This window comes from Herpailurus yagouaroundi, unplaced genomic scaffold, assembly GCF_014898765.1.
Source record: "Herpailurus yagouaroundi ecotype Mexico unplaced genomic scaffold, PumYag 197, whole genome shotgun sequence".
NCBI classification, from domain to species: domain Eukaryota; kingdom Metazoa; phylum Chordata; class Mammalia; order Carnivora; family Felidae; genus Herpailurus; species Herpailurus yagouaroundi.
Genome location: NW_024412428.1, coordinates 18311726 through 18336887, shown reverse-complemented (window position 1 = coordinate 18336887; position 25162 = coordinate 18311726). Strand labels below are relative to the sequence as shown.

At 40.9% G+C, this 25162-nt stretch overlaps 1 protein-coding gene across 1 annotated transcript in view; it reads left to right on the top strand.

The window, feature by feature from the left end:
- Window positions 1–25162, top strand: part of FOXO1 (forkhead box O1) — a 99588-nt gene that overhangs the window by 7152 nt on the left and 67274 nt on the right. The gene's annotated exons all lie outside the window — the stretch shown is intronic.

Below are 25162 nucleotides of genomic sequence, written 5' to 3'. Positions count from 1 at the left end.
TTTTCCCTAGTTTTCAGGCTTGGATGCCCTTTTCAGCATATTCTTCTCATGCTTTTTGGTGCCCCCAAGTCTGTCAGCTCTTCTGTCTCAGCCTCTTGAGACATTCTTTTCACGACCTCCACTCATTCCCCTAGGTTAGGCCTCTTATTTCAGGTCCAGACCATCCTGTCCCCAGCACTTGGATCATCTTGTGCCTTTACTGCAAGTTCTGAAAATTTTGCTTAGTCTGCAAAGCTCATGTCCTTTCCACCAACTTCCAGTCTTGGTTCCTGCCTGAAGGCATTTTTGCCTTTTCTTAGTGAATGTCTGATGATTTCTTAATTCATGTTGCTGTATATTGTAATTTGACTTTAATGTCTGCATGTTATATCATGTCCATTGTGTAGTAAATATGTGGTTGGGAAGAAATTTTTTCTTGAACCATGGGTCTTTTATATTTCAGCTTTCTGTGTGTTCAAAATGTGATAATGTTTTTATTAGTATTACTAAAGTACAATGATTATTTTCCACAGATGGTCACGGTATTTTTATTAATTTTTTTCTATTTGTTGAATAATTATTGTATACAAGATGTCATATTAGATGTATCTGAACGATAGAAAAATGATTCGAATGTGATCCTGTAGGCAGGTTAGGTATGGCCCATAAATCAGTGTAGTTAGTCCACAGTAGAGAGGGTTAAGTGTCTTTGAGAAAAATGGAATTCTGTGTTGGCTTTTGAGGTGGACCTTGCAAATGGGATATTAGTCTCCCAAGATTTCATTATAAAATTTTCAAATGTTCAGCAAAGTTGAAAGAATTCTACGTTGAACATCTGTATACCTGCCATCTAGTTTCTACTTACTATCATTTTATTATACTTGGTTTTATCAAGTAACTATCCGTTGGCATATCCACTTTTCTATACATCAGATAATTCTTTAAGTTGATTTTCAAAATGACGAACTGGCATTTATAAAGGCGTGAAAATAAGGGAAGCATCAGTTTCTCTGAGTAATGGCTATATGACACACAGGAAGTTTAAAAAGTATAGGGTAGAATATCGTCAGATGGAAATTGAACTTTATATGTATTAGAACAAATTTTTCTATGAAATTATATGTTTTTATAATATAAGAAGTTATTAAAATAGGGTCACATTTTTAGTTTTAAAAATTCAATTTTGTAGAAATGTTCCTGTGAATATAGAAACCCATGGAATGCAAGTAAAGCCAGTGTACTGCATTGGGTTTAAAATTTACATGCAGAATTTGATAATGAAACATGGCACATATTACATAATTGACTTAACATGAAGAGTAGGTATTTCCAAAATATTTAGCTTTTTGCTTGGTCTGTTCCTTAAAACTAACCTTCAGGGGCACCAGGATGGGCCGTGGATGGAGCATGCAACTCTTGATCTCTGATCTCTGGGTGGTGAATTCTGGTGAATTTGAGCCTCACCTTGGGGGTAGAGTTTACTTAAAAAGACAAATAAACAACAAAACCTAACCTTCATACTGTCCTGTCCTGGGAGCAGAGTGATTTAAATAAAGAAGGGTCATTGTTGAGCATAATTCTTGTGTTTTTGAAAAAACAGAAATTCCTTTTTTTTTTAGATCATTATTTGAAATATTTTGAAGAACCTTTATACCATTTTCCATAATGGCTGCACCAGTTTACATTTGCACCAAAAGTGCATTAGGTTTCCCTGAAAAAAGAGAAATTCTAAAGTTGGAGTTAGCAATCTCAAGATATACTTAGGGCAATCATGAAGAAAATTTATATTGGCTTAAAAAGATGCTTTCAGATTTAAATGTCAGTTCTAATATTGCATTAGCTAAATCCTAGAAATCCTCGATAGCTTTCTCATTGTAGTTTGTCTTTACTCACTAACCTTGTATAGGAATGAATGTTGTAATGAGATTGTTCAGTGGATCCAGAGGAAGTTAAATCTGGATAGGCTAAACCCAAAACTGATGTCAGGCCGATATATAACTAAATGCATTCCAAATACTTGTGAGTGAGCCTGGCTAGCTCATGGAGAACCAAAAGATTTATGTAATAGAAACTGTACTGTGGCATAGCCAAAAGGCACAGATACAGATCTTTAAGCTTATTGGCCATGTTAGAAATAACAAGTGTTGGAGAAATGTAGAAAGCTATTTTGCTAGTATATACATATTTATGGTAGCAGACGGTATCATTTAGAAGGTGTCTTTGGGGAGCGAGGGACAGGGAAACAAAAACAGATGAAGAAAGAGCTCACTTGGAGGAATTACTAAATTTGTAAGTTACCTAACACATGGACAAAGTAGCTTTCACAGCAAACCAGGATATCATGCTTGTGTGATTGCTAGTGATCAGAAGCACTAGGAAACAGTATGTAATTGGCCAGTCTGATTTTTTCCCACTGTTAATGTTTGTGGATCCAGTGAGGTTCAGAATTGCCGCTCATCTTTGGTCTTTTCATTCCGTCTTTAGAGAGATATGTAAAACATCTTCATCCGATGACTTATGTCTTATCTTAGTTCTGATTTTGAAGGGGAGAAGTGTAGGCTTATTCCTAGGCTTATCTCCTGGGAGGAGAGGCAGAGTCAATTTGTAGATCTGTGGGAGGACAGGTCATTTTTTCTAAGGTAGCCTGTCCCCTGTGGACACTACGTCACATGGGTTCTTCAATTCTTAGGGCTGGTGGGTGGCACATGTGTCTTCTCAGAAGAGACACCTCTAAAGCCTGTGCTGCATTGGTCTGCACTGCAGCACCTGTGACCTGGGATGTGCTGTTAACCTCTGACAACCCACGCTCCTCTTACACACTGCTGCTGGGCAAAGACACGAAGTCTCAAGACTGCCACCTTTTTGAGTGTGACCTGGTTCCAACATCTCTAATGTGGATCCTTGAGACCTAACAAAAATCTTACTCTGCCTTGATTAACTTTTCGCCCTGGATGATATTGGTCTTAAGTTACAGAAGTGACCCTCATGCTAAATCCTGTGACCTTGAAGGGTGTGGAGCTGCTGCTTAACTCCCCTGAGTAAAGCAGTGCTGTTATGTGAAAGAGGGTGGGAAGAGAGTGTGGCCCATTTTCTTTTTGTGTGATTAAATACATTTCTTGGATAAATAGATTTTTCTCAATCGCCATTCCTCGCAGATCTGGAAAATGGGTCATGGTTTTGTGAATCTCTTATATTAGAGATTTGATATGCAGCAGAGTTGGAAAAAAATGTTTTTGTCTTTACAACCCTGATCCTGAAGTTGTTCTAGAACTGCTTTCGCGTGGCTGGTGAGAGGCCTCCTGTTACTGGTTTGCTGAGTTAACAGTTTGAAAGGAGCTAAGCAAACCTGACATCAGGAAGGGGAGGGGACCTCCGTGGCTGCATTTATTTTATAACTGCAGTAGGAAAGTCTCGAAGAGCATGATTAACCCTCTGAGTCTTGTTTGGGTTCTAGCCAAGAGAGAAGGTCTAATGGAGGAAGGAGGAAGATGAGAACCAGCTTGGATTATGTGGGAAGATAAAGATCTTTTCGGTATCTCTCAAATAGTTATTTGAGGCCCAGAGGCATTTAACTTTGCCTCCTCAGTTCCTCCCCAGCCCCCATAGTAGTTTTCCTTTTGCTTTTAGTAGGCTCTATGCCCACCGTGGGGCTTGGACTCCCAAACCCTAGATCACGAGTGACATACTATATTGACTGACTCAGTCAGGTGCCCCCAGTTTTCCTTTTTTAATTTAGAAAATTAGTGCTTTTCCTCTACCAGTTCCATACCCCAGGAGCTTGCCATGCAGGTGTCTTGAGGGAAGACCCATCTTGTCTAGGTGAGAAATCCCTGCATACAGAATGGGAGGGTCTTTATCTTTTCAGTGGTGGTGAGGGTAACTGGGAAAAGAAAAGGGCTTACTCTACATTCCGTATTTAAAAAGAAATGTAGGGGCTCCTGGGTGGCGCAGTCGGCTAAGCGTCCGACTTCATCCAGGTCACGATCTTGCGGTCCGTGAGTTCGAGCCCCGCGTCGGGCTCTGGGCTGATGGCTCAGAGCCTGGAGCCTGTTTCCGATTCTGTGTCTCCCTCTCTCTCTGCCCCTCCCCCATTCATGCTCTGTCTCTCTCTGTCCCAAAAATGAATAAACGTTGGAAAAAAAAAATTAAAAAGAAATGTATTTGGATTTCAAATGTAATTTGGAGAGTGAAATTATAATGAATTACATAATTCCTAGGCTTGTAAATATTACATGTCCTTCAAAGCTTGAAAACAAAATAACCACATAAATATTTGGGAATGGTCTATACAAGTAAATATCAAATACTTCAGATAGTTCGTTTGCTTGGAAGCAAGGTCAAAGGAAATGGTTTGCATATGGTTTAGCTAGAGGCTCTTATTTTGGCAGATTCTTGAGGTAGTGACAGTCAAATGTGGATTTTATTGTACTATTTTGACATAAAAGGAATTTTTTTCCTGTTGTTCTCACATAACCTTAAGTGTAGGTTGCATCGGGATAAATGCATCAAGATAGGGTACCTTCAGCCATCCTGATTTTGTATCAGAGATGACGTAGTTTCTTGAGTTTGTGATAAGTAATTTGGAGTATCATCCATTTGTCCCACCAGTGAGGGTTCAGCGTCAGTTTCAGCCCACCATACTGTGACTGAATGTAGGAGAACCCTCCTACTTTAAGGCAAGCTTTATATCACCTGTCTGCATCTGGAGACCTCTTTCCCTTTCTCTCTCACCCTGCAGGGCCAGCTCTGAAGGGGGGAGGGGGAGAGGCTGAGAGGAACTTGCCGAACTTGTAAATATCACTAAGGTTGTTTGTGTACTGGGTACCAAGCTGGTTGCATTTCTCTAAACTTGAATGTAAACCTTTTCTCTCTGGATGGGTAGATATGCATGCCATCATGAAATTTACATGCAATGAATGTGAAAGCTTCCTGTGGGCCATCCTGCTGAGAGAATTTTATGTAACCTGTGCAACTTGAATTGGTCTCTCCTTCAACCTTTTAGAATTTAACTTTCTATTTTTAGTGTCCCATTATTACATTTGCATACATTGAATGTGAAAGATTCCTATACTTTCTTCTGTTACCTGTGTGCCCCAACTGGTTTCTTGAACCTCTTAGAATTCATGAAATAGAATTAATTATATAGGGTCTAGATTTATATTTATTTTGTATTTGTATTAAGACGCGTGCTTTCAGATTATTTTTTTTTGTTGCTGTTAACACTGATCTTAAACACAGTATTTGATGGGTTTACATTTTAGACGAGCTCACCAAATGGTTTTTTATTGCTTTTTTTGTTCTCTTCTGAAGTACTTAGGAAAATTAAAAAATTAATGCTAAGGAAATTTTTTAGGGTTAAAAATTCCTGTAATGAGGTGTGTTTTGATGTGATTTGCATCATCTTTTTTGCCTCTATAATGGATACTTCGCCAGCTGTGATCACTCTGCTTTGTAGTAGCACTGTAATATTATATCCCCGTATTCCTGGGATGTTTTCTGTAAGGTGCTTTATATTTCTAGAAATGCCATTTTGATATCTTTGATAGTTACATGGAACATACTAAAAACCAAACAAAACACCAAGATTTGGGGTTACTGAAATAGAAATTTAGAAGCATGGTTGTCACAGCTTTAAGAATTACCGTGCCCACACTTTGGTGTTTAGATGGTTCCCTGTATTTCAAGGCTAGTCCCCACGCTGTCTGTATCCATCTTTTCAGAGTTTATAGCCTGAGTTTCTCAGTGTGGTGTCTAACTCAGAAGTAAATATTCTTTGTAAAAAAAATATTTATTTATTCTGAAGGAGAGCGTGTGCATGAGGGGCAGAGAGAGAGGGGGAGAGAGAGAATCCCAAGCAGACTCTGCACTGTCAGTGCGAGGAGGCCGATGCGGAGCTCAAACCCATGAATCCGTGAGATCATGACCTGAGTGAAAATTAAGACCAGGTGCCCCCAGAAGTAAATACTCTTGAGTCATCTTTCCAGGTTATTGAGTTTCAATAACTCAATTGAGTTTCATTTAATAAGTAGTTGGGATATTAAAGTTTGTACCATTTCATTCCTTAGTGTGATTGCTTTATTTTTCCTTTATTTTTAGCTAAAGATGGAGAATATGGGGGAGAAACAGAATATAATGTAGAGAATATTATATCGATACATGCGTAGCTCACATTTATGCTGATCATTTCTGCTCCACAAACTATGGGAGGTTGCATGTTTGAAAGTCAATTTCAGAATTCATTACCATTCCATTGCATGCCTTATAAATTCTATTTCTAGGAAAAAAAATTAAAATAATGACTTACACCATGTGATCCTGTTGAACAGTGTAAATGATTTTGGGTTATATCAAATGCTGAATGTATTCATAGAAAGGCCCTGCTTAATTTCTTTTGTGATGAAATTATGTAGACCTTTTAATCAAAGACAGACTGTTGATGGCCATGGTTCTTAGACTAACCATGACTTCCGCCTGTGTTTATATAAAAGGCAAGAAGAGAAAAAGGAAAACACATTCAATCACGGATGTCAAGAGCTGAGATCATTCTACTGGGATTGACAGCTCAGGGCTTCCAATTAAGCCTCATTCACACTTTCCACCCCCATTTGTGTTTCAAATAACTTTTAAAGAGGACTGGGAGGAAGAAGTAAAGAAGTCTAAGCATAAAATGAAAACTAAACATCTCAGATTCTAAAGTAATGCATCAGAGGGATTCCTTTCCTGTCTAAATTCTTTGTGATCCTTAACTGTGAATATACCCCTGGGATTTGAAATGGCGAGCCCTCCCTTTAGTCACATGCCCTATTAAGCATGTTTCTGAGGAGGCTTGCCTAGACTGTTTCAGGGACTCACTTAAAACAAAATGACATTGAATTTTATTAAGCAAACTTTCCAGTCCGGGACTTGCCTTTTGCACAAAATCTCATCTCTCTTGGTGAGGTCTCCCTGCTCCCTGGGGCTGCTATTGTGTTACTCTGGCCTGAAACATGTTGGCGGCCACTTTGCTGCAGACCCGCACAGGGCCCACAGGTAAGAGCCATAAGAGCGTCGACTTGTTAGACCACACCAGTTTTGCAGATGAACTTAAATGTCATCAGGACAGCCTTCCTGTGTGGGCATAAAAACTTTTGAATTTAATGCCTTTTCCATCTTTCATCAGGTTATAGCTTTTGGATTTATAGTTACCCGTTCTGGCTATAAATATATTAATAGTATCTTTCTTTCACCAAATATGGGGCATGACCTTTGACATCCTGCCTGGCCATGCCTGGGAATTTGACATCCTTCAATTTGGATAGAATTCCCTTGCTTTGTTTCCTGTGATAGTGTAGGGAGTACCTCAACCAGAGGTAGAGGAAGACAGGAAAAAAATAAAATAAAATTGGAACACACAAAGAGGGTATTAATTATCTCTGTTGGGTGTGGTTCAACACTGGCATGCTTCTGTAGGAGTCTGAGCCTACAAAATAATTTAGCTACTGCAGAATATTAAGAAAATACTATAATGATACTTAGTTTTATTTTCTGTGATCTGGGTCTAATTTTTGAATAGTTTGACATGTTAGGGTCTTTGAGCTCTTGCATTTAAGTACACATGGTAAAAAGAAAATCTGACTTTTTGTGATGCTTTTATGTCCTAAGTATGCCATTGACAGCACAGAAAGCTGCGAAAAAGAACATACATGAACTTCTCCTGAGTCAGGGAATGTTCTGCTCTTACTAAGTTTACAAATGTGTGATTGTGTACTGAATCACCAGGAGTCAGAACCACCATCAGAAATGATCCCCAGTGAATTGTCATCCAATTCAAATGTCTTAAAAGTTTGATTAGGTGGAGAGAAATGTGGAAGCCAGAGTTTTGCAGTGTTTACCTTTTGAGAGTGACAAAAGTTAGTTTTTGCCTGAACTGCTTTAAACTGAAAATCACCATCTATTAATGACCACCCCCGTCATTTTAATAGGTTTACTTTTTGTTCATTAATTTTCTCATTTCTCATCTGAGGCTGATAGCTGGGGTAGATTAGTTAAAAACGTGGGTTGTAGGGAGTCTGTCTGATCTGTTCTCAGTTATTCCCTAAGTGAAGAATGCCACATAGTCTGCTGAGCTTCTGAGGGCACAGATCTAAATGACTTATATTAAAAGTGTCTTTTTGATCACCCCCTACTCCCCCTCCATACTTTTTCATTTCTTCTTCGGTTTCTTTCTCATTTTCAGCCCCCTGGTTTATTCAATTTGAATAAATTTCTCCAACCGATTAATGTAAATCAGGTGAAAAGTTTCTTCAGAGGTTATTGCTGGTTACTGGTGCAGTTTTACTTTATCACCACAACCCTATTGTATTAACTACTGCCATTGGAAATGGTCTCTAAATTATTAATAGATACAATCCCATTCACAGGGATGTACAAGTAGATTTAATGTCTCACATTGTGTAGAAGTTACCTTAAACTGTTTGTATTCCCATTTATTTCCTTGTTGAGTTTGGGTTTGGGCCTTCAAGTTTATTAAACTTTGTGTACCAGAAGGCATGATGAATCATGGAGTATCCTTTATTTATTTAACTTTATTTTTAAGTATAATCTCAAATTTTAAAACTACCACCTGATATGGAAGCCTCTGCTTGGCCCTTGTGAGATACTTGAGAATCTGTCACTTCCCATGTTGCTATAAAGTTTATTTCTGTATTGACCCCATGTGTTCGCCTGTAATTCCCTGTCTCCTGCCGCCTGGCTGGCTTCTGGTTCTGGTTTTGGGAGTCACCTGGAATTGGCTCAGTTTGTTTCCTCCTCAGGTACGTGAAGCCAGTTTCTACAGCTAACCAGTATTCTTTTCCCGGCTAACCGGTTTTAACTCTTTAATCAACCTTTCAGAGGACTTAGATTTCTATGTGTTGACAAAACACAGAATCCCAAACCTGGTTTTTCTTTCTTTTTTTCAAACAATTTTTTTTTTTTTTTTTTTTTACATTTATTCGTTTTTGAGAGACAGAGCACAAGTGGGGAGGGGCAGAGAGAGAGGGAGACACAGAATCTGAAGCAGGCTCCAGGCTCTGAGCTGTCAGCACAGAGCCCGACGTGGGCTGGAACTCAGGAACCTCCAGATCGTGACCTGAGCCTAAGTTGGATGCTTAACCGACTGAGCCACCCAGGCGCCCCAAACCAAACCTGGTTTTTCTGCTATGGATGGGGAGTGACCAGTGGAGTACACAGTGGGGTCGGGTCGGTAGTGCCCTTGTCCAGAGACACTGTGCTTCTTGAAAGGTGGCCTGAGAAAACCTGTCCTAGTTTCTGGATGCTGTGTCACCCTTTGACACAGAAGAGCTGCGAAAGAGTGTAGGGCCATAGGGGACTGTGCTGATTCTAAGCAGTGTCTGGAGGATGGTAGTATTGTGCTTTACGGGAGCAAGTTCCACATTAAGCAACACCCATGGAGAAGAGAGTGACTGAGGGGAGTAAGCTAAATGGAAACAACTTTGTGTATTTTAGTCTTTAAGCTAAAAAAACCTGTGAGTATGTGTTTGTCTTAAAAGATATTTTTACTAACCTTAGTTTGTGCTGGTAAATAGACAAGGGGGGAAGGAAACAGCTTCTCCCTGCATAAGATAGTCTGGATGTATAGACGTAAATTTCCACTGAATCTGCACCATCAAATCCATCCCATTATGTGATGTATAGTTAACCTATATTTGACTTTTGGGAAGAGAGAACCGTACCAAGGGATAAGATGAGTAATTATAGCCATATCAGTGTTAATTCTAGGTGCCTTTTATTTTCAAGTAATCTCTGTAACCCAGTGTGGGGCCTAAACTCCTCACCTCCAGATCAAGACTTGCATGCTCTTTTGACTAAGCCAGCCAGGCGCCCCTCTAGGTGCATGTTGTCATCACTTGTTTTCCCTGAACTAAAAGTGTATCTTCATGCTGTTCAGTGGCGAATCTCGAACTCCGTAGGCATAATCAGGCTTAGCAGATTTTGTAGTCTTTCCGCTCCATCTGTGTTAAACGTGGAAATTATTGACTTGGTGATGGGTGGTGTTAGCTGACTTCACATTCTGACATGTCTCTACATTACCATAGTCTCCACGTTAGTAAAAGGAGTTAAAAATCTCAGGATTGCATGGTTTTTGTGCCTTGATGAGGATGATCAGGGATGCCATCCCTGTGTTCTGGGTGAATAATTCCATAGACATTTTATCTGTTGGTTACAGAGATTTGACTCTGTCAGTCCAGGCTTATGGAGCTGGGTCCTCCAGCTCCTGTACACTGCTTGGGAAGTGTGTGAGCCAACCCTGCATGTGTGACCTGGTACATGCTTTGGGACCCACGCACATCTTACATCAACCTCATTGGATTGGGTACTCATCCTATTTCTGTTTTCTCGTTGCCCTCTCTCCCTTCGTCATCATCTCCCCAATACCTCCTACCATTTTTCTTCCTGTTCAGAGCAGTAAAATCCCTGCTCTCCTTGTCAGTCTACATGGAAACTTGGCCTACTTACCTGGCTTCCTTTGGGCTGAGCTGAGATGGGAAAGGAAGACTAGTCCTGTCTTGATCGCAAAATGTTGGGGATGTGTGTTTCAGTTTTCTTCTGCCTCGGTTTTCCCACCTGTAATTTTGGACAGTGATAATTGGCCAGCCAGTGCTAGTGTCTACAAAACTTGCTTGGAGATCTTCGGTTAGATATATTTTCTAACACCCCTGCGAAGATGTTCTTAGATCACCAGCGTGTTTGAGAACTGATTCTCATCAGAATTCCCTCTAACATTGGCTTTTTATAGTGCCTTCATGAGCCTCTCCCAGGTTTATGATTTTGCAGTAAATATTAGGATCCCTGGATTCTGTTTTTAGATTGGTAACCAGATAATTCATATTTAGATAAGTCACATCACTGCTCTATTAACTTCTTGATCTGTAAAGTGGGGTTAGTGATACCACAGGGAAGTACTTGCAGGGCAAATGGAGGTGTTCAGAGCAGGAGCTATATAATTATGCAGTATCACACATTTTAGCATAAGCTAAAATTCTTGGCCTTAAAATTCAAAGTAGCTGAGCATCTGGGGCTTTCATATTTTTATTTATGGGCTTCTGGATTATGTAGAATATTTTGAGATAAAAAGCGTAGATCAGAACCAAAGAGAGAGCCAAAATACCTATCTTTCCTAATAACGCTGTAACAGATTTGATAGGGACATTCTGAAAGACTTGTTTTGTGTTTTGGAAGAGCTTCTGATAGCATGGGAAAATACCCAGCAACATGGGAAAGCAGAATATAAAATTGTATGTAAACTGATCTGACTGTATGATATATCTTTCAGTTTCAGATCATGTGAAATATCCGGAAGGAAGTATATCCAGATGTTAATGGTGGGTCGTATTTGGATTGTATAAATATAAGTAATTTATTTTTTATTTTATTAAAAAAATTTTTTTTTAATATTTATTTTTGAGAGAGAGAGAGAGAGAGAGAAAGAGCGAGCACGAGTGGGGGAGGAGCAGAGAGAGAGGGAGACACAGAATCTGAAACAGGCTCCTGGCTCCGAGCTGTCAGCACAGAGTCCAACGCGGGGCTCAAACTCACAAACTATGAGGTCGTGACCTGAGCGGAAGCCGGATGCTCAACCAACTGAGCCACCCAGGCACCCCTATTTTTTCTTTATTTTTGACTGACTTTTCACATTTTAAGCAACAAACACATTAGAAGCATTTAAAGTTTTTGAAATGAAAATGAACTTTGTGGTTTTCCATTCCTATTTGAGAGAGAATATTGGATTAAAGCAAGTGTTGATTAGTTATACTGTTTTTTTTTTTTAATTTTTTTAAATGTTTGTTTATTTTTGAGAGAGAGAGTACGAGCAGGGGAGGGGCAGAGAGAGAGGGACACAGAATCTGAAGCAGGCTCCAGATTCTTGAGCTGTCAGCACAGACCCCGATGTGGGGCTCAATCCCACGCACTGCAAGATCATGACCTGAGCCAAAGTCGGACACTTACCCAGGTGCCCCTGATTAGTTACACTATTATAGGGAGGAGAAGAGGACTGGAATTAGACTTTATGTTTATTACTTAATTACATAAACATACCAGGTAGGTATTGTTGCTATCCCCATTTTTTAATTATTATTTTTTAAAGTTTTTATTTATTCATTGAGGCAATCACTATACCTAGCATGGGCTCGAACTCGTAGCCATGATCGAGTTGCATGCTCCTTGGGTTGAGCCAACCAGGTGCTCCTCTATCCCCAGTCCTTAGATTAGGAAGCTGAGGCACAAAGTTAATTTGCCCAATGTCACATAGTAAGTGGTGGAACCAAGAGGTCAGTGGGTTATTATTGCAGATCTCAGGTTCTTAACCACTTCACTGTACTACATCAGAGAGCATGATTACCTTTGGAATCTTGGAAGAAAAAACTAGGACTTCAATTTAAAGTTGGAAATACAAAGGCAGAATAAAATTAATGGATAAATGATAAGTTAATTAACAGAATCTAAATGGTTAATGCACATACTGGCAGTCCCAAGACAAATTCTGTCGGCCCATCCAACTAGTTAACTAGATTCTTAAAGATGACAAAGTACTTTGATATAGAAAACCTTTGGGCTAGTGGATTTTCTGCACCTCTGAGGAGAGGAGGGAGTGCATTTGTAGTGATGATTAATGAGTGGTCGGGAGGGGCTGACCAAGTGACCTAGACATGGCTTACGGTATGGCCAAAAGGAGTTGCCCCATGTTCTCAGTATGTGGATGAGTGGACTCTAGTCTCTCGTACTATGGGCTCTGTAACTCCCTCCACACACTGCTTAGGAAGAAAAGTACTTACTTTCACAGGGAGATAGACTTGGCTTGCTGATGCTCTTTGGTTGACAAATAGAACAAATACCCATTTGGACAAAAAAAAAAAAAAAGACTGCTCTTGGTGTGAGCTTAAGCTTCAGAAAGATTATTGTGTCCTTATTTAAGGGGCAAAGATGAGGTAAAGTTCTTAATTAAGCTGTCATCCAAACTTTGCTAAGTGCTGGTTAGTCTTCCTTACCATTTGGCCGTATCTCCATTGCATGGGTAGGAAACTAAGGCCAAGGAAGGCCTTGTGCTTGCTCCAGACCTTCCTCCTGGCATTGTAGGAGTTGCAGAATGCCAAAGCTGCCCTTCTTGCTAGATCATCAGTTGGCCTGTATAACTCCTGGGATTTCCCTTGTTTAGAGAAAGCCTTTTGGTTTTGTTTTGCAAGATGCATGGAGAGAGTAGCGTGGTTCAGAGGCAGTGATAGTCTGGGCTTCAGAGTCAGGTGCTACTTACTTGTTTTTGGATCCTGCTTTCAAAGAGTGTTCATTCCTATATAGCCCTTAAGAAATCATGTCAGCCTACAGTGATTCTTTCTTTGAACTGCTTTTGTATGTTCCTTGTATGAAGTGGTGGCATTTTAGATTTTCCTGAACAAATAGTTCATAATAGGTGGACAGGATTTGTGCCAATTTAGCATGAGATTATGTAGAAGATGATTAATATTTACTTTTTTTTTATTAAAGTGATATCTGTTTAAGTTAAAGGGCTCCTTTGGGTCAATAAGTAATGTTTAGAACCTTGAGTCTTGTCACCAGATTTATTCAATCTTGTTGAACTTAGAACTTTGGACAAGTTCATATCTAGGTATAGGTTTCTTCATCTCTAAAATGAGAAGAATACTTCCTGGGATGGCTGTGAGGGCCAAGAGATTGGGGTTGCTGCATAAGACAGGGTGCTGTCTCCCGTGTCCTCCACCCATTTTATTTGCAGAGATTTTTCAGGTAGAAGGGAGAAAGGAAAAAAATTGTAAGTATTTCTACATTCTTATACAAAAGTCTAGGCCAGTGGTTCTCAACTGGGGAGGATTTTGACCCCCTGCCCCGGGCACATTTGGCAATTGGGGAAACACTTTTGGTTGTCAGAATGGGGTGGGAGGGGGTCACTACTGGCCTACAGAGGAGAAAGGCCAGGGTTGCTGCTGAACATTCAGCAGTGCTAAGGACAGCCCCCTAACAGAATGATCTGGCCTCAAATGCCAGTACTGCTGAGGCTGAGAAACCCTGCTCTGTGCAAAATTACCTTATATATTTCTCTTGGACTAAAATCCCTTGTTTGTTGATTACTAAGTGACTGCAAAACTTAGACTGGCGTGAATATAGAGTTTGCCTCAATTTTTCTCATCGTTGTCTCTAAGAGGGCAAGAGTTTTCTCAGGACACTTGCTGTTCTCGGAGATCTTAGGTCCCCCAGATGTATATTAGCAAAGCGCTCATCCCAGGCCCAGTCCTCCCGCCTTCACGGAATGGGCATTGCTCACACTGTGCTTCCTTCCTCCTCCCACGGGACCTCTTTTGCCACCTCCTTTATGAAGCTTTTTTTGATTTCCTCCAGTTGAATGGGATCTCTCTCTTTCCTTGGATTCCTCATAACATGTGTGCTTTCTCATGGAATTTCTGTATTTGTCTCTTGCTTCCTGTGTATCATCTGACTGCGAGAGCTCTTTGGGGCGGCAGAATTCTTCCCTTCTCTTTCCTGGTCCTGGGAAACACCTGAGTATAGTTCCTCACACATAAGGGGGCATGAAAACAGACATTTGGAAAATAACACATTACATTTTTTTCTTTTTATTTTAATGTTTATTTGTTTAGTTTTTAAAAAATTTTTTTAAAGTTTATTTATTTTGAGAGAGACAGAGACAGCATGAGTGGGGGAGTGTCGGGGGGGGGGCAGGAAGGAATCCTAAGTGGGCTCCACACTGCCAGCACAGAGCCCAATGCGGGACTCGAACCCATGAATTGTGAGATCATGACCTGGCTTAAATCAGGAGTTGGACTCTTAACTAACAGAGCTATCCAGGCGCCCCACATTACATTTTTCTTGGTGAGGATATGAACACTATTTTTATTCTTTCATGTGATGACTTCCTCATATTACTTTAATATTCCTCTGTAAGTTATATGATGATGATGATGTCATCATCAGAGGTTCTCATCTGGCTTCACATGGTTTTCTAGAGCAACCATTTAAATTATTAGGTCCTTAAATTACCAGGTTCACTGTTGTTATTGTATTAACCTAACCTAATCCATACGATTTCTTAAATTTAGAAAGGAAGAGAGTATCCCAGTCCTTTCTGCCACTGAACTGTGCTGGTAGAAAAACAAGAGTCAAGAATTAAAAAGCAAAAAATACAGTTAAAGTAGGCAGACATACCACTATTAATGAAGTAGGTGGACTGGTGGTAAAAACGTGTATTGTAACTTGGAAATGAGTCTAAAATGCTTCAGAATTTTAGACTTGTCTGTAATTGATTTATAGAGAAACAAAATATTTCTGAAATTCTGTAGTATTGGTTATCTAAACCACAGATTTAAGTTATTCTCATAAAGTTAATAGTTGCTGAGAAGTCAGTATACCTGAGGGGCCAAGAGCTTGGGTTTTGCCGGTCACACTGCCTGGGTCAAATCCTGCCTTTTGTACTTAACAGCTTTGTCACTTGAGCAACCCACCTCACTGTGTTGTAGTTTTCTCATCTGAAAAATGGCGACTAGCAATTCTCTTAGAAGTTGTGAGAATTTCTTAAAATACGGACTGTTCAGTGCAGTATTTGGCATGGAGGAAGTTTTATAAACGGTTGCTATTATCATTACTTCAGCATAGAACAGTTCATGGAAGGCCGAAAACAGGAAGGAGATTGACATTTTTTGAGTTGGGTAAAATTTGACAGATGGGAAGACTCAAGTCAAGGGTAAAATCCCCACGTGGACCTGTTGTAAGCGTTTATACTGGCATCAGCCGCCATTGCATATGACCACAGCTACAAGGCAAGCTGCTGTCTGTCTGATTTTTGAATCCAGTCTTTCTCCAGTTGTGAAGTTCTTAATCTGTATGCGTCAGTTTCCTCATCTATAAGCTGGGATAATAATGAGAGAGGGTTGTTGGGAGAACTAGTTAATTCATTTGAAGTGCTTGAAGAATAGTGCCTGGTACATTGTCTGGACTCAAGAAATGCAGTTGTTTCTGATTGTTTAAGAGATGTGTTGTGGGGCGCCTGGGTGGCGCAGTCGGTTAAGCGTCCAACGTCAGCCAGGTCACGATCTCGCGGTCCGGGAGTTCGAGCCCCGCATCGGGCTCTGGGCTGATGGCTCAGAGCCTGGAGCCTGTTTCCGATTCTGTGTCTCCCTCTCTCTCTGCCCCTCGCCCGTTCATGCTCTGTCTCTCTCTGTCCCAAAAATAAATAAACGTTGAAAAAAAAAAAAAAGAGATGTGTTGTTTATTCAGCTTCTACTTGGTGCCAGATACAGTGCTAGGATTGTTGTAGAGATGTTCTTTTGTTCTCATGGCAACCGTTCCAAGTGAGTACTATCACCAGGAGACCCAGACAGTTAGAAGAACTTGCCCAAGATTGTATAGCTTGTGGCAGTTGTAAATGGGTTTAACTGACCCACCTGATGTTTTTGTTTTTGTTTTTTAGTTTTATTTGAGTAATCTCTATACCCAATGTGGGGCTCAAACTCACACCCCGAGGTTAATAAGAGCCTTCCAACTGAATAGCCAGGTGCCTCCACCCCTCTGATGTTTAACTGACATTTTGTACAGACATGTGCTACTTTGGTCCTGAGATGCATATACTGGGTCCTTGGGAGGGGGCAGTAGTTGGGACATCCCAGTGGCCAGGACCGCTCACACCCCTGAGAGTGGGTAGGGTAAACCCCAGTGGAGGGTGAAAGATTGGCAGCCATTGTCCTCATCAGAGGGTGTGGCTGATGGCCAGAGGCCCTTCCTGGAGGAGGCGCCCGGCCCTGCCCAATTGTGGAGGGCAGTGAAAGAAATAGAGTTAAAGTGGTTACCCAGACATTACATCTTCTAAATTGTCCTTGGTTTACAAATACTCTGTCAGATTGTCATAAAAATATTTTCATGATAGTTTTAACAGGGTATTTGTTCAAGGATTATAATAAACCCGATTACAGAAATGTCAGTAGTGTTTGATGAGCAGATTATGAAGCTGAGTAAAAAACTGGATCGTGGTGATTTCTTTTTTCTTTTTAAATGGCCTCGGTGGTGTATAAAAACACCTTTTCCTTGTTCCCATGGGTTGCAGAATTAAACTATAAATTAAGTCTGTAAATGTTGCCCTTTTGTATTAAAGCGCCTTTTATTAGAAACTTTATTGAATTTTTTGTAAATATTAGGAGCTTATAGTGTAATGGTTCTCCAGAGCTGCAGATACTTGGTAGCCTACAGAAAAGTTTTATCATCTTTAATTTACTCCTCCTTTCTTCCTAGGAGGAATTGTGGAAACAGTGAAATGCGAACCACTCTTTTCCTAAACTTTTTGTTGTTGTTGTTGTTAACATGGCATTAGGCTTTATGGTTTCTTGATTGAAGGCTCTTTCTTGTAAGCATTTCTGATGTCTAACACTTCATTTCAGGCAGATAGAACAAGGCCAGGTGACCCATAAGGTAGATGATTTATATACTTAATTGGTTATGGTTCATGAATGTTGTGAGTTAGGTTTAGAGGCTTAGATTTTAGTGAATGGTGTTAAATTCACAATGAATTTGTAGAGGTTTCTTCTATTCTAGAAATTAAGACCAAAGCCACTTTTCTTAGTAATACTAGAGTGACTTATAAGTTGTACATTTTCTTTGCAGCTTCTTAGGTTTATGTTCAGTTTATTGAATGTCAGACTGCTCATTTATTAATGTCTAAGTGAGATTTGTTATTACCTATGTGGCAAGACAATTATATGTGCACATATGTGGTTGTATAAACATGAACTAGTTGAATTGTGGAGTCTTCTCCTGCAGATTACTCCCAACATGGACCAAGGCTTTGTGATGTCATTGGGAAAACTCTCAGAGGACTTTGTCCTGGGTAGTTTTATTAGAAAAGTGGAGCTTTTATACATTTTGCTGTCAAATCATATAGCTGGTACATCCAGCCTTGTTATCCTGTCCCATACCTCTCTCATGTGGGCAAATAGTTTGATGTTGAAGAGCTATTGTCAAATCCTAGATTGTAAAGGAAACTTTTCCTAATTAAGTCTCCAATCTTAATACAGTGAGTGTTTTACTTGGTACAGTACTTTTGCAACTTTATTTTTATGACCCTAGGTGCTCGGCATAATACATACAGTAGGCATTTCCACTGATGTACATATACCCGGGTTATTGTTACCTGATTGTAAGGAGCCTTGTGAATTCTTTCCTTTTCCACTCGAAAGTTACTCTGACCTCATTTTCTTTTAGGTATGGAATGGATGGACATCCACATTCATATTTTTTCATAATAGCTTTATTGAGTTATAATCCACATACCGTACAGTTAACCCATTTAAAGAGTACAATTCAATGATTTTTATTATATCCACAGAATTGTGTAACCATCACTATAATTAATTTTAGAACATTTTCATCAACCCCCCCCCCCAAAAAAAAAAAAAAACTATAACCGTTGCCAGTTACTTGCCTCCTACCTTCCAGCCCTAAGCCACTAACTATTTATCCGCTTTGTGTCTTTACGGACTTTGTTATTCTGGACATTTCATATAAATAGAATAATATAATATGCAACCTTTTGTGACTGGCTTTCACTTGACATAACATTTTCAAGGTTCATCCGTGTTGTAGCATGTGCTAGTACCTTATTCCTTTTTACAGCCAGATAGGATTCTGTTGTAGGGATATGCTGCTTTTTATTTATCTATCAGTTGCTGGACCTTTGGGTTGTTTGCAATTTTTGATGATTATGAATAATGTTCTGTGGTCATGTACAGTTTTTTTTGTGTGTGGACATGTGTTTTCATTTCTCTTGGCTTGGATATATACCTAGGAGTCAGATTGCGGGGTCATTTGGTAATCCTTTTTTAATCTTTTGAGGCACTGCCAAACCTTTTTTTTTTTTTTTTTTTTTTTGAGAGAGAGCGAGAGCATGCGTGAGCTGGGGAGAGGGGCAGAGGGAAAGCAAGAATCTTAATTCTTAAGATGCGGGTTCCATCCCATAACCCCTGGGATCATGACCTGAGCTGAAATCAGGAGTCAGACGCTTGACCAACTGAGCCACCCAAGTACCTCAAGGCACCGCAAAACTTTTCCAAAATGGCTGTACCGTTTTACATCCCTACAAAGAGGGCATGAGGATTCTAATTCCTCTATATCCTCGATACTTGTTACTGTGTTTCTAGCCATCCTAGTGGATATGAAGTGGTATCTCATTGTGGTTTTGTTTTCCATTTTTCTGATGGTGAATGTTGTTAAGCATCTTTTCATGTGCTTATTGCCCATTTGTACATCTTGTTTGGAGAAATGTCTATTCAGATCCTTTACCCATTTTTTTTTTCTTTTTTTTTAAAGTAGGCTCTGTGCTCAACCTCAACATGGGCTTGAACTCGTAATCTCTAGATCAAGAGTCCCATGCTCTACCAACTGAGTCATCCGGGCACCCCTCCTTTACCCATTTTAAAATTGTGTTATTTGGGGCCCTGGGTGGCTCAGTCAGTGGAGTGTGTGACTCCATCTCAGGGTTGTGGGTTCAAGCCCTATGTTAGGTGTGGAGATTACTTAAAAATAAAATCTTAAATAAATTGTTATTTATGTTTATTTTTATTTTTTTTTAGTTTTTTAAGGTTTATTTATTTTTGACCGAGTGAGACACAGAGCATGAGCTGGGGAGGGGCAGAGAGAGAGGGAGACACAGAATCTGAAACAGGCTCCAGGCTCTGAGCTGTCAGCCCAGAGCCTGACGTGGGGCTCGAACTCACAGACCGCGAGATCATGACCTGAGCTGAAGTCAGATGCTCAACCGACTGAGCCACCCAGGTGCCCCTATGTTTGTTTTTGTTCTTGAGATTTAAGGTTTTTTTATTTAACCTGGATACAAATCCCTTATCATGTATATGATCTGCAAATAATTTCTCCCATTCTGTGGATCGTCTTTTCACTTTCTTAGTGTTTTTTCTTTTATTTTTTTAAATTGCGGTACACTACACGTAAACTTACCACCTTAACCATTTTTAAGCGTACATAGTTCCTTGGCATTCAGTATTGTCACACTGTTGTGTAGCCATCACCACCGTCCGTCTCCAGTATTCTTGTCATCTTGCAAAACTGAACATTGAATGTAACCCCCAACCTTCCTACCTCTTAGCCCCTGTCAACTACCATTCTACTTTGTGTCTTTGAATTTGACTGCTCTGTGCACCTCACTAGGGGAATCGTACGGTTGTCCTTTTGTGACTGGCTTATTTCACTTAACATAATGTCTTCAAGCACATACTGTAGCATGTAATAGAATGTGCTTTTTTAAATGCTGAATAATAATCCCTTGCGTGTATATACTCCATTTCCATTCATCTGCCAAGGGACACTTGGGTTGCGCCCAGTTTTTGCTACTGTGAATAATGCTGCCATGAACGGGGATCGTAGAGGGGATAGTGGTGTTCTTTGAATTACGAGTTTTAAGAAGTTTTTGATGGGATCCAATTTATGTTTTTTTTTCTTTTGTTGCTTATACGCTTGGTGTTGTGTCTAAGAAACTATTGCCTATTCCAAGGTCGCAAGGATCCCTACTTGTGTTTTCTTCTACGAGTTGAATGGCATTAGTTCTTACATTTAGGTGTTTGACCTTTTGAGTGAAGCCATATTCATGTTTTGTGGACTGGTGGCTCTGAGCGTGTCCTCCGGTGGTTCGGTCTGCTTCGGTTACGCTGCGAGGTTGGCGCTTAAAAGCCTGTGGCAGGGAGCCCTTCACCCTGGTGCTGCCTCCCCCGCTTCCTCCTCCTCCGTGGACTCCCAGCCGCCCTCTCTTGGCCCCAGAGGAGTGGGAACTCTGGAGCAAAGACTCGGGCAGTTAATTAATTTGCATCCTCTTCATTTTTCCTTATTCATCATAATGGCTTCATTCTTTCTCACTGATCTATCTCCACAGCGTAATTTATGTCAGGCAGAGAAGTCCCCCTCAGCGAGCCTCTTTGGGAATCGGAAGTCACACCTGTGTGGCGGCATTGTCCCTTTTGTTCTCTTCTGAACCACACTCTAGCTGAATGCTGTGTGCCGGGAGGGGAGCTTAGTGTGGTATCTCCAGGCAGTTTCCCTCCCATTTAAGAAATTTGAAAGATTTAAACACATAAAATGACAGAGTGGTGTTGCCAAAGCGGGTAGCCTTCACAGTACCTCAAGGAAAAATAAGATTGTTTTAGGCCCTTTTCTTGTTTACCAGACCAATCATTAGATGACAAGCCTTTTCCTGGTTTTTCTAGTATTGTCAGGTAAGTTTTGCTCTTTAGTAGAAACAAAAACAAAACAGCCCAGACTGTTTTGAAGGATTCCCCTTGCCTTGGGTGTGTATAAACTACATGCAGATTTTCGGTATAATCAGAGAATCTCAGGGTTTCAGTTCCCCTTGCTGTTAATAGTGCTTGAATTCCTAGAACAAAATGCCTATCATTTTGGGAGGTCTGGGGTTCCTGGTTCACCTAATTATGTTTCAAAACCCCCTTCTCTTAATTTTTGGAGGTAGAAAGGTAGGAGGTATTACCAGTTTTTAAAACAATTTTTTTTTAATGTTTATTTTCTAGAGAGAGCACAAGCCGGGGAGGGGCAGAGGGCAAAGGGACAGAGGATCCAAAGTGGGCTCCATACTGACAGCAGTGAGTCCGATATGGGGCTCGAACTCATGAACTGTGAGATCATGACCTGAGCCGTAGTCCGATGTTCAACCCACTGAGCCACCCAGGAACCCTACTGTTATCAGGTTAAAAACAAACAAACAAACAAACATTTATTTATTTTGAGACAGAGAGCACAAGCAGTGCTTAAGAAACTGGAGATCATGACCTGAGTCAAAATCAAGAGTTGGACACTTAACCAACTGAGTCACCCAGGCACCCCTATCATTTTTTTTTTTAATTAAAGTTTATTTATTTTGAGAGAGATAGAGTGTGAGCAGGGGAGGGAGAGAGAGAGAAAGAGAGAATCCCAAGCAGGCTCTGCACAAGCCCGATGTGGGGCTCAAACTCACAAACATGAGATCATGATCTGAGCCGAAACCAAGAGTCAGAGGCTCAACCAACTGAGCCATTCAGGGGCTCCTTATCAATTTTATTTTTAAGTGGTAAGCACTATTTAGTAAGTTAAACATACTAAACGTGACCTAACTAAAGGCTGTTCTCACACTACATACTGACAGCCTGAGTGCTGAGCATGAGAAAAGCATAAACCCGCTACGTGTTTCTGGAGCCTTCCTGATCACCAGTTCCTATCTGCCTTCTAGGTCCTCTGGTTTCAGAATGATGTATGCTCACTGCACCAGCACTCACTGAATCGCCCTGAATCCTATCGTCTGTAGCTTCCTCTTACAGAACACAGTGCCCCGGGAGAGTCATGTGGAGCCAGTGCCCTGTAGGGAAACTGGGTCTGTGGTCTCTTCCCAGGCTTTAGCTGTGGCTCACAGCCCAAAATGTGAAAGGAGGGCCTCTGGTGGGTGGGCCCCACACCCAGCCTCGTCTCTACAGACTGTGAATGAAGTCGTAGGCAGCTTAGAACTAGAACCACTCATTGCCACTTACTGGCTGCGCCCCTTAAGTGATTACAGTCTAATCACTGTAGTTTGTGTGTTAGTGACCTCAGATATTGAGCTCTTGGAAGCACAGCCGGCACATAAAGATGAGGTTGTTACACTTGTTTGCATAGGTGTATCTCCTTCAGGAGGTGCACTTTGATGAATGTGGTAGACTGTAGGTGGCCTTGCAAAGTATCTGTGACAGTACTGTCTGAATTCAGGGGAGAGGGGAGTCTGTTTCCAAGCAGGTGCCTGGGGGGAAACTTGGGGAAGAAGGTCGAGCCTGCAGGGCTTTAGATGCGTCGAGGTAATGGCACTCAACTCTGTTATTTTGTATTATTTCAGTTTATGCAGCACTGTCATACTTTCCTCCTCAGTTACTTGGACCTCAATCGCCCTGCCAGTTCCCTTCTGCATCTTGTCAGCAGGTGACCCTAATCTCTGTTTCACAGATGAGGGACTGGGCTTCTCATTGAGCACTTGATACAGCTTAGATTTGAGGTGACCTGATGCAGTTTAGACTTTTTAAGTTTTTTTTTTTTTTTTTAAATTTTTTTTTTCCAACGTTTTTTTTATTTTATTTTTGGGACAGAGAGAGACAGAGCATGAATGGGGGAGGGGCAGAGAGAGAGGGAGACACAGAATCGGAAACAGGCTCCAGGCTCGGAGCCATCAGCCCAGAGCCTGACGCGGGGCTCGAACTCACGGACCGCGAGATCGTGACCTGGCTGAAGTCGGACGCTCAACCGACTGCGCCACCCAGGCGCCCCAAGACTTTTTAAGTTTTGTTTATTTATTTACTTACTGTTGGTGCAGCTTAGATTTGAACTGACTTGATACAGATTTGAGTCTAGCCTGCGTGAGTCCAAATTCTCTTAATCCTTTTCCAGGAAACAGTAGTAGAATGAACAAAGAGAAGAAAGACAAGCTCAGATAATACAGCGAGTTCTTCAGGATTGTGGGAAAGAGGGGTGAAGAGTGCAGGGCCAAGAGGGCCACACGGTTACAAGGTGTGTTAAGACAGGTTGCAGAGAGCCTATGAACACTGAAACCCTCAGAAGGCTTCCAGTGTGTGTGTGTTGTTAAGAAACCGCTTTCTGAGGTATAACTCACAGGCATAAACTGCATTTATTTTAAGTACACAATTTGATAGGTTTTGATACGTACATACACACTTACAAAACATTACCACAATCAAGATAATGAACGTTATCTATCACTGAAAAACTTCCTTATGCACCTTCAAAGGACTTTAAAAAATGTTTTTTTTAATTTGGAAATATTTTAAAAATGTAAGCTTAAAAATATAAAGAATTTCTGTGTACACTTTATCCAGATGCATCAATTTTTAACATTTGCTTGCATTCTTATGGATCTGTGCATTTGTATGTGTGTATTTATATGGACATACATTTTATACAAACATTTTACCCTGACCTGTTCCGGAGTAGCTTATATAAATGGTGTTGGCTTCTTGGCTTCATCCCTTCATGTTGCAGGGTATATTTCCAAAGAACAAGAGTAGTCTCCTACGTAACATTGGTACAGCTAGCACATTTAGGGAACTTACCATTTTGTCTCCCTGTTCTATTTAAACAATTAAAAGAAAAATGTTTTTAACGTTTATTTACTTTTGAGAGACAGAGCACGAGTTGGGGAGAGGGCCGAGAGAGAGAGGGAGACAAAATCTGAAGCAGGCTCCAGGCTTTGAGCTGTTAGCACAGAGCCCAATGCTAGGCTTGAACTCAAACTGAGATCATGACCTGACCTAAAGTCAGACGCTTAACCAGCTGAGCCACCCAGGCGCCCCCCCCTTTTAAATTTTTTAATGTTTATTTTACTTATTTTCTTTAGATTAAAAAAAATTTTTTTTTTCAACGTTTATTTATTTTTGGGACAGAGAGAGAGAGACAGAGCATGAACAGGGGAGGGGCAGAGAGAGAGGGAGACACAGAATCAGAAACAGACTCCAGGCTCTGAGCCATCAGCCCAGAGCCCGACGCGGGGCTCTAGCTCACGGACCGCGAGATCGTGACCTGGCTGAAGTCGGACGCTTAACCGACTGCGCCACCCAGGCGCCCCTAGATTTTTTTTTTTTAAAGTAATCTCTACCCCCAGTGTGGGGCTTGAACTCATGACCCCGAGATCAAGAGTTGCATGCTCTATGGACTGAGCCAGGTGTCTTCCCAAATTTAACATTAACATGGTGCTTTTTATCCCATTTTTAAATTCCATGTTCCTTTTTGTCAGCTTCCCAGTAACATCTTTTGTTATTATTTTTTTTTTCAACGTTTATTTATTTTTGCGACAGAGAGAGACAGAGCATGAACGGGGGAGGGGCAGAGAGAGAGGGAGACACAGAATCGGAAACAGGCTCCAGGCTCCGAGCCATCAGCCCAGAGCCTGACGCGGGGCTGGAACTCACGGACCGTGAGATCGTGACCTGGCTGAAGTCGGAGGCTTAACCGGCTGCGCCACCCAGGTGCCCCCCCAGTAACATCTTTAATAGCAGTTTTCTTTTTCTCCTGGAACAGGATCCAGTGAAAGGTCCCACAGTGCTTTTAGGTATTACCTTTCTTCAGTCCCCTTTGATTGGAACAGTTCCTCAATTTTCATCTTTCA